This window comes from Oncorhynchus tshawytscha, linkage group LG08 (genome assembly GCF_018296145.1).
Source record: "Oncorhynchus tshawytscha isolate Ot180627B linkage group LG08, Otsh_v2.0, whole genome shotgun sequence".
Classification (NCBI taxonomy): Eukaryota; Metazoa; Chordata; class Actinopteri; order Salmoniformes; family Salmonidae; genus Oncorhynchus; species Oncorhynchus tshawytscha.
In genome coordinates, this window is record NC_056436.1 from 16,769,990 (window position 1) to 16,777,721 (window position 7,732).

The following is a 7,732-nucleotide window of genomic DNA, read 5'->3' on the forward strand; positions in this document are numbered from 1 at the left end:
TATAGAATCAATCTTTAGGATGTTTTTATCACAAATCATTAATAAGGTTCCAACCGGAGAATTCCATTGTCTGTAGAAAAGCAATGGAACGAGAGCTAACTCTCTCGTGAACGCGCCTCAGAGCCTGTGGCAATCTGCCAGACACCTGGCTTAAACCGCCCTTATGAGACATCTAGTGGAAGCCTTAGGAAGTGCAACATAACAAATATCCCACTGTATCTACAATAGGGGGAGTTTAAAAAAGTTTTAAAGTTTTAAAAAACTACAAGCCTCAGAATTCCCACTTCCTGGTTGGATTTTTCTCAGGTTTTCGCCTGCCATATGAGTTATGTTATACTCAAAGAGATCATTCAAACAGTGTTAGAAACTTCAGAGTGTTTTCTATCCACATCTACTAATAATATGCATATATTAGCATCTGGGACAGAGTAGCAGGCAGTTTACTCTGGGCACTTTATTCATCCAAGCTACTCAATACTGCCCCCCTGTCACCAAGAAGTTAAAAGCAGTGGTTCGCACTTTCAGTTTAGCTCAAATGCTGCCATCAATTCACGGTTAATATTCACCGTGGGTACAACATCACCGATGCACTTGCTAATAAACTCGCTCACCGAATCAACGTATACATCAATGTTGTTGTCTGAGGCTATCCGGAACATATCCCAGTCCACGGGATCGAAGCAATCTTGAAGCGTAGAATCAGATTGGTTGGACTAGCGTTGAACAGACCTGAGAACGGGCGTTTCCTGTTTCATTTTCAGTCTATAGGCTGGGAGCAACAAAATGGAGTAGTGGTCAGATTTGCCGAAAGACGGGCGAGGAAGGGCTTTGTAAGTTAAAGTAACAATGATACAGAATGCTGCCAGCCGGGTCGCACATTCAATATGTTGATCAAATTTAGGGAGCCTTGTTTTCAGATTAGCTTTGTTAAAATCCCCAGCTACAATAAATGCAGCCTCAGGATATGTGGTTTCCAGTTTACATAGAGTCCAATGAAGTTCTTTCAGAGCCGTCGAGGTGTCTGCTTGGGGGGTATATACACGGAACATATGTGTGTGTGTGTGTGTGTGTGTGTGGGCGCGCGTGCATACTTGTGTGTTAACGTGTGTATCCCGTGCCAGGGTGCAACCATGCAGGTCAGTAGTCCTGTTGTTCTCCCAGGTCTCATGGGGTGAGAGGGACACTCATGGCTCCTTCTGATAACTCTGTTTTGCCCTGCAGTGCTGCGCTGAGGCCATCCAAGACTCCTGCCTCACCCCCTTCTGTCTGTCTGTCTCCCCCTGCCTCGCCCGGTTCTATATGTCTGTATCCCCCTGCCTCATCTCCTTCTGTCTGTCTGTCTGTCTCCCCCAGCCTCACCCTCTTCTGTCTGTCTATCTCCCCCTGCCTCCCCCGTTCTATCTGTCTGTCTCCCCCTGCCTCCCCCGGTTCTATATGTCTGTCTCCCCCTGCCTCATCTCCTTTTGTCTGTCTGCCTCCCCATGCCTCACCCTCTTCTGTCCGTCTGTCTCCCAGTGTCTCACCCTCTTCTGTCTGTCTGTCTCCCGCTGCCTCACCCACTTCTGTCTGTCTGTCTGTCTGTCTCCCCTGCATCACCCCGTGCTGTCTGTTTGTCTGTCTCCTCCCTGCCTCACCCCCTTCTGTCTGTCTGTCTCCCCCTGCCTCACCCCCTTCTGTCTGTCTGTCTGTCTCCACCTTCCTCACCCCCTTCTGTCTGTCTCCCCTGCCTCACCCCCTTCTGTCTGTCTGTCTGTCTCCTCCTGCCTCACCCCCTTCTGTCTGTCTGTCTCCCCTGCCTCACCCCCTTCTGTCTGTCTGTCTCCTCCTGCCTCACCCCCTTCTGTCTGTCTGTCTCCCCCTGCCTCACCCCTTCTGTCTGTCTGTCTGTCTGTCTGTCTGTCTGTCTGTCTGTCTGTCTGTCTGTCTGTCTGTCTGTCTGTCTGTCTCCTCCTGCCTCACCCCCTTCTGTCTGTCTGTCTTCCCCTTCCTCACCCCCTTCTGTCTGTCTGCCTGCCTGCCTGCCTGTCTGTCTCTCCCTTCCTCACCCCCTTCTGTCTCTCTGTCTCCCCCTGCCTCACCACCTTCTGTCTGTCTGTCTCCCCCTGCCTCACCCCCTTCTGTCTGTATTTCTCCCCCTGCCTCATCCCCTTCTGTCTGTCTGTCTGTCTGTCTCCCCTGCCTCACCCCCTTCTGTCTGGCCATCTCCCCTGCCTCACCCCTTTCTGTCTGTCTGTCTCCCCCTGCTTCACCCCTTTCTGTCTGTTTGTCTGTCTGTATGTCTGTCTCCTCCTGCCTCACCCGCTTCTGTCTGTCTGTCTCCCCCTGCCTCACCCTCTCCTGTCTGTCTGTCTGTCTCCTCCTACCTCACCTGCTTCTGTCTGTCTTTCTCCCCTGCCTCACCCCTTTCTGTCTGTCTGTCTGTCTGTCTGTCTGTCTGTCTGTCTGTCTGTCTGTCTGTCTGTCTGTCTGTCTGTCTGTCTGTCTGTCTGTCTGTCTGTCTGTCTGTCTCTTCCTGCCTGTTTCTGTCTGTCTGTCTCCCCCTGCTTCCCCCCTGTCTGTCTGTCTGTCTGTCTGTCTGTCTGTCTGTCTGTCTGTCTGTCTCCCTTCCTCACCCCCTTCTGTCTCTCTGTCTCCCCTGCCTCACCCCTTCTGTCTATCTGTCTGTCACCCCTGTCTGTCTGGCTGTCTCCCCTGCCTCACCCCCTTCTGTCTGTCTGTCTGTCTGTCTGTCTGTCTGTCTGTCTGTCTGTCTGTCTGTCTGTCTGTCTGTCTGTCTGTCTGTCTGTCTGTCTGTCTGTCTGTCTCCCCTGCCTCACCCTCTTCTGTCCGTCCGTCTGTCCGTCCGTCTGTCTGTCCGTCCGTCTGTCTGTCTCCACCTGGCTTAAAACAAAATATCAAAAATAACTTTCTCTCACTGGATTCAATGCTTACGCTTGTCCACATCATCTCCCAACCCCTTCTGTCTGGCTGTCTGCCCCTGCCTCACCCGCCTCTATCTATCTGTCTGTCTGTCTGTCTGTCTGTCTGTCTGTCTGTCTGTCTGTCTGTCTGTCTGTCTGTCTGTCTGTCTGTCTGTCTGTCTGTCTGTCTGTCTCCCCCTGCCTCACCCCCTTCTGTCTGGCTGTCTCCCCCTGCCTCACCCCTTCTGTCTGTCTGTCTCCCCCTGCCTCCCCTTCTGTCTGTCTGTCTTCCCTGCCTCACCCCTTCTGTCTGTTTGTCTCCCCCTGCCTCACCCTTTTCAAAAATAACTTTCTGTCTGTCTGTCTGTCTGTCTGTCTGTCTGTCTGTCTGTCTGTCTGTCTGTCTGTCTGTCTGTCTGTCCCTCCTGCCTCTGTCTGTCTCCTCCTGCCTCACCCGCTTCTGTCTGTCTGTCTCCCCCTGCTTCTTCTGTCTGTCTGTCTGTCTGTCTGTCTGTCTGTCTGTCTGTCTGTCTGTCTGTCTGTCTGTCTGTCTGTCTGTCTGTCTGTCTGTCTGTCTCCCCCTGCCTCACCCGCTTCTGTCTGTCTGTCTCCCCTGCCTCACCCCCTTCTGTCTGTCTGTCTTCCCCTGCCTCCCCTTCTGTCTGTTTGTCTCCCCCTGCCTCACCCTTTTCTGTCTGTCTGTCTGTCTGTCTGTCTGTCTGTCTGTCTGTCTGTCTGTCTGTCTGTCTGTCTCCTCCTGCCTCACCCGCTTCTGTCTGTCTGTCTCCCCCTGCTTCCCCCCCCTCTGTCTGTCTGTCTGTCTGTCTGTCTGTCTGTCTGTCTGTCTGTCTGTCTGTCTGTCTGTCTGTCTGTCTGTCTGTCTGTCTGTCTGTCTGTCTGTCTGTCTGTCTCCCCTGCCTCACCCCCTTCTACCTGTCTGTCTGTCTGTCTGTCTGTCTGTCTGTCTGTCTGTCTGTCTGTCTGTCTGTCTGTCTGTCTGTCTGTCTGTCTGTCCCCCTGCCTCACCCCCTTCTACCTGTCTGTCTGTCTGTCTGTCTGTCTGTCTGTCTGTCTGTCTGTCTGTCTGTCTGTCTGTCTGTCTGTCTGTCTGTCTGTCTCCCCTGCCTCACCCCCTTCTGTCTGTCTGTCTCCCCTGCCTCACCCCCTTCTGTATGTCTGTCTTCCCCTGCCTCACCCCTTCTGTCTGTCTGTCTCCCCTGCCTCACCCCTTCTGTCTGTCTGTCCCCTGCCTCACCCCTTTCTGTCTGTCTGTCTGTCTGTCTGTCTGTATGTCTGTCTCCTCCTGCCTCTGCTTCTGTCTGTCTGTCTCCCCTGCCTCTCTTCTGTCTGTCTGTCTGTCTGTCTCTCCTGCCTCACCCCCTTCTGTCTGTCTGTCTCCCCCTGCCTCACCTTCTTCTGTCTGTCTTTCTCCCCTGCCTCACCCCCCTGTCTGCCTTTTCCCCTGTCTTTTGTCTGTCTGTCTGCCTGTCTGTCTGTCTGTCTCTCCTTCCTCACCCCCTTCTGTCTGTCTCCCCTGCCTCACCCCTTCTGTCTGTCTGTCTGTCTGTCTGTCTGTCTGTCTGTCTGTCTGTCTGTCTGTCTGTCTGTCTGTCTGTCTCCCCTGCCTCACCCCCTTCTGTACCTGTCTCCCCCTGTCCCCCTTCTGTCTGTCTGTCTGTCTGTCTGTCTGTCTGTCTGTCTGTCTCCCCTGCCTCACCCCTTCTGTCCTCCCTGTCTGTCTGTCTGTCTGTCTGTCTCCCCCTGGCTTAAAACAAAATATCAAAAATAACTTTCTCTCACTGGATTCAATGCTTACGCTTGTCCACATCTCTCCCAACATCCTCAGACATGGATGGACGTCAAGTACTGACGTATCGTGGCCTCCCGGGTGGCGCAGTGGTTAAGGGTTCTGTACTGCAGCGCCAGCTGTGCCACCGGTCGTAACCGGCCGCAACCGGAAGGTCCGTGGGGCGACACACAATTGTCCTAGCGTCGTCCGGTTTAGGGAGGGCTTGGCCGGTAGGGATATCCTTGACTCATTGCGCTAACCAAGGTTGCCAGGTGCACGGTGTTTCCTCCGACACATTTGTGCGGCTGGCTTCCAGGTTGGATGCGCGCTGTGTTAAGAAGCAGTGTGGCTTGGTTGGGTTGTGTATCGGAGGATGCATGACTTTCAACCTTCGTCTCTCCCGAGCCCGTACGGGAGTTGTAGCGATGAGACAAGATAGTAGCTACTAAAAACAATTGGATACCACGAAATTGGGGAGAAAAAGGGGTAAAATAAAAATACAAAAATTTTAAAAATTAAAAAGTACTGACGTATCACGGTTGACCTGGCTGCCCAAATCATCACCCCTACACACACACACACACACACACACACACACACACACACACACACACACACACACACACACACACACACGTACACAAGCTGCCTCCTCAGGCCTCAAATTCCACCCCTCCTGCTAGATATACCATAGACAGCCAAAATAACCAGATCATGATCAAATTATAAAATCATCCTCTTCCTAAACCATAGGCATAGACTTTCACACCCCTCCATAATATTTAGAAACAATTTCCATATCTTACTCACAAACAGTTAGGCCTACTGCTCATGTTTATAATATTGAACATGCTTCTGCCTCGTGTCAGTGTGTCCATATCACCAGAACGCCCCTGCAGTAGTCCCCACTACGGAAGGCCAGCTTTTCCAACCAGCGACCTAACCTCTCTTCTAATCCCCTAATTTTCTTCTCTTCCTTTTTTCTCCCAGACCTGAGAGTGCCATTTCCCGAAGAGAGCACCTAGTCGTGTTCTCTCGCCCCCCGCGCTATCGTTCGCTGCCCCTGTCTGTCATCCCTCTATCCCAGGGACAAAGAGAGGAAGAGAGGGGGAGATATGTGTTGTGTTGCAGGGCAAGGGAAAGCGTGAGGAGAAGGGGTGATGAGGAGGGAGGAAGAGGGAGGAGAGGAGGGAGAGAGGGAGGGAGTTCATCAGACAGCCTGATTGGTTAACGCCCAGGAGGAGTGAATAAGACATGTTATCTTTACCAGGTGCTCAGAGAGGAGCCTAGAGGAGAGAGTCCTCCACGTGGTGCTCCTGAGTGGTGCAACGGTCTAATGCATTGCATCTCAGTGCTAGAGGGGTCACTACAGACACCCTGGTTCGATTCCAGGCTGTATCATAACCAGCTGTGATTGGGAGTCCCATAGGGCGGTGCGCAATTAGCCCAACGTCGTCCGGGTTTGGCCGGTGTACGCCGTCGTTGTAAATAAGAATTTGTTCTAAACTGACTTGCCTAGTTAAATAAAGGTTACATTTAAAAATGTTATAGAGTATACATTACCGAGTCATTGAGGTGGAGTGTGCTGTGATGTTGGAAAGCAATAGTGGTTGACTGTAGTAAATTCATTGATTTAAGCTTTTCCTTGTCTATTTATTCCACCACTACAACGACCTACTACCACACCTCAGCACTATAAAGCTAGATTACTAAGTGCAACAGTAGAACACTTTCCCTTTGTAATTAGTGTGGACAGCCTTTCTCTCTCCTCTCACTCTCTTCCTCCCTCTCTCTTTGTCCGTCTCTCCCCCTCTCTCTCCCGCTGCGTGGTGAAACTATTCCCCTACGAGGTGTGTCTCTGGGTTTATAAGGAGCATGCAACATTTTTTGTGGTTTTCACATGGCAATTAAAATTGTCTACCAGCACTGGGTGGCAGGGTGTGCTACGGTGGGCAAATGAGAGAAAGAGTGGGAAAAAGAGAGAGAGAGAGAGAGAGAGAGAGAGAGAGAGAGAGATTTGCCTTTCTCTTTTTGTCTGCAGGCTGTGCTAGACATAATTAATGGCCTCAGACAGAACAGGAACAGGTATGTATTAAAAACAATATTGGGATCCAACAGCTCGGAGGTCCTCACACTATTACGAGGAGCTATTCAGACAGGCCCTGTCCAATCCAACAAAGACTGTGAGGGAATAAAAAGGATGGGTCCAGCTCGTGTCTTGTGTGGTAGTTTATATCAACTAGCTGCATAAACTCTGCAACCATAAGCGCTCCAATTACCCATCTGTGATTGTCTGTAGGAGACATGATATATGGGCCTATCAATAGCAGAGAGCCTCAGTCCCACCTCAGAAATAGTAGAACACCACCCAGTTCTTCAGGACCACATGGTGTATTAGTGCACGCTGACTATGTTGGATTTTACAGACCGTTAGAGGAGGCTCTAATAAAGAGACTGATAGAGGAAAGGACATAAACCACACAGATGACGGAGGCCATTAAGTGTTTATCTGCTATAAATGTCCACATAGACACTTTGTGAGCCTGCCTGCCTCTCTCTCTCTCTCTCACTCACTCACTTCTTCTTCTTCTCTCTCTCCCCTCTCTCTCTCTCTCTCACTCACTTCTTCTTCTTCTCTCTCCCCCCTCTCTCTCTCTCTCACTCACTTCTTCTTCTTCTCTCTCTCCTCTCTCTCTCTCTCTCTCACTCACTTCTTCTTCTTCTCTCTCTCCCCTCTCTCTCTCTCTCTCACTTCTTCTTCTTCTCTGTCTCTTCTCTCTTCACTTCTTCTTCTTCTCTCTGTCTCCCCTCTCTCTCTCTCTCACTCACTTCTTCTTCTTCTTCTCTGTCTCCCCTCTCTCTATGTGTCCGTGTGCAGTGTGAGTGTTGAATAGCTCGTCTATGGAACAGCTGCACCTAGTGTCTGGAATCAAGTACACTCTGAAAGGCAAGACATTTAGTTAACCAAAATGGATGACAGCATCTAGGAGTGGATCTCTGTGAGTTTGTACTCATTTCATTTTCTAGGCATAACATCTCAGTG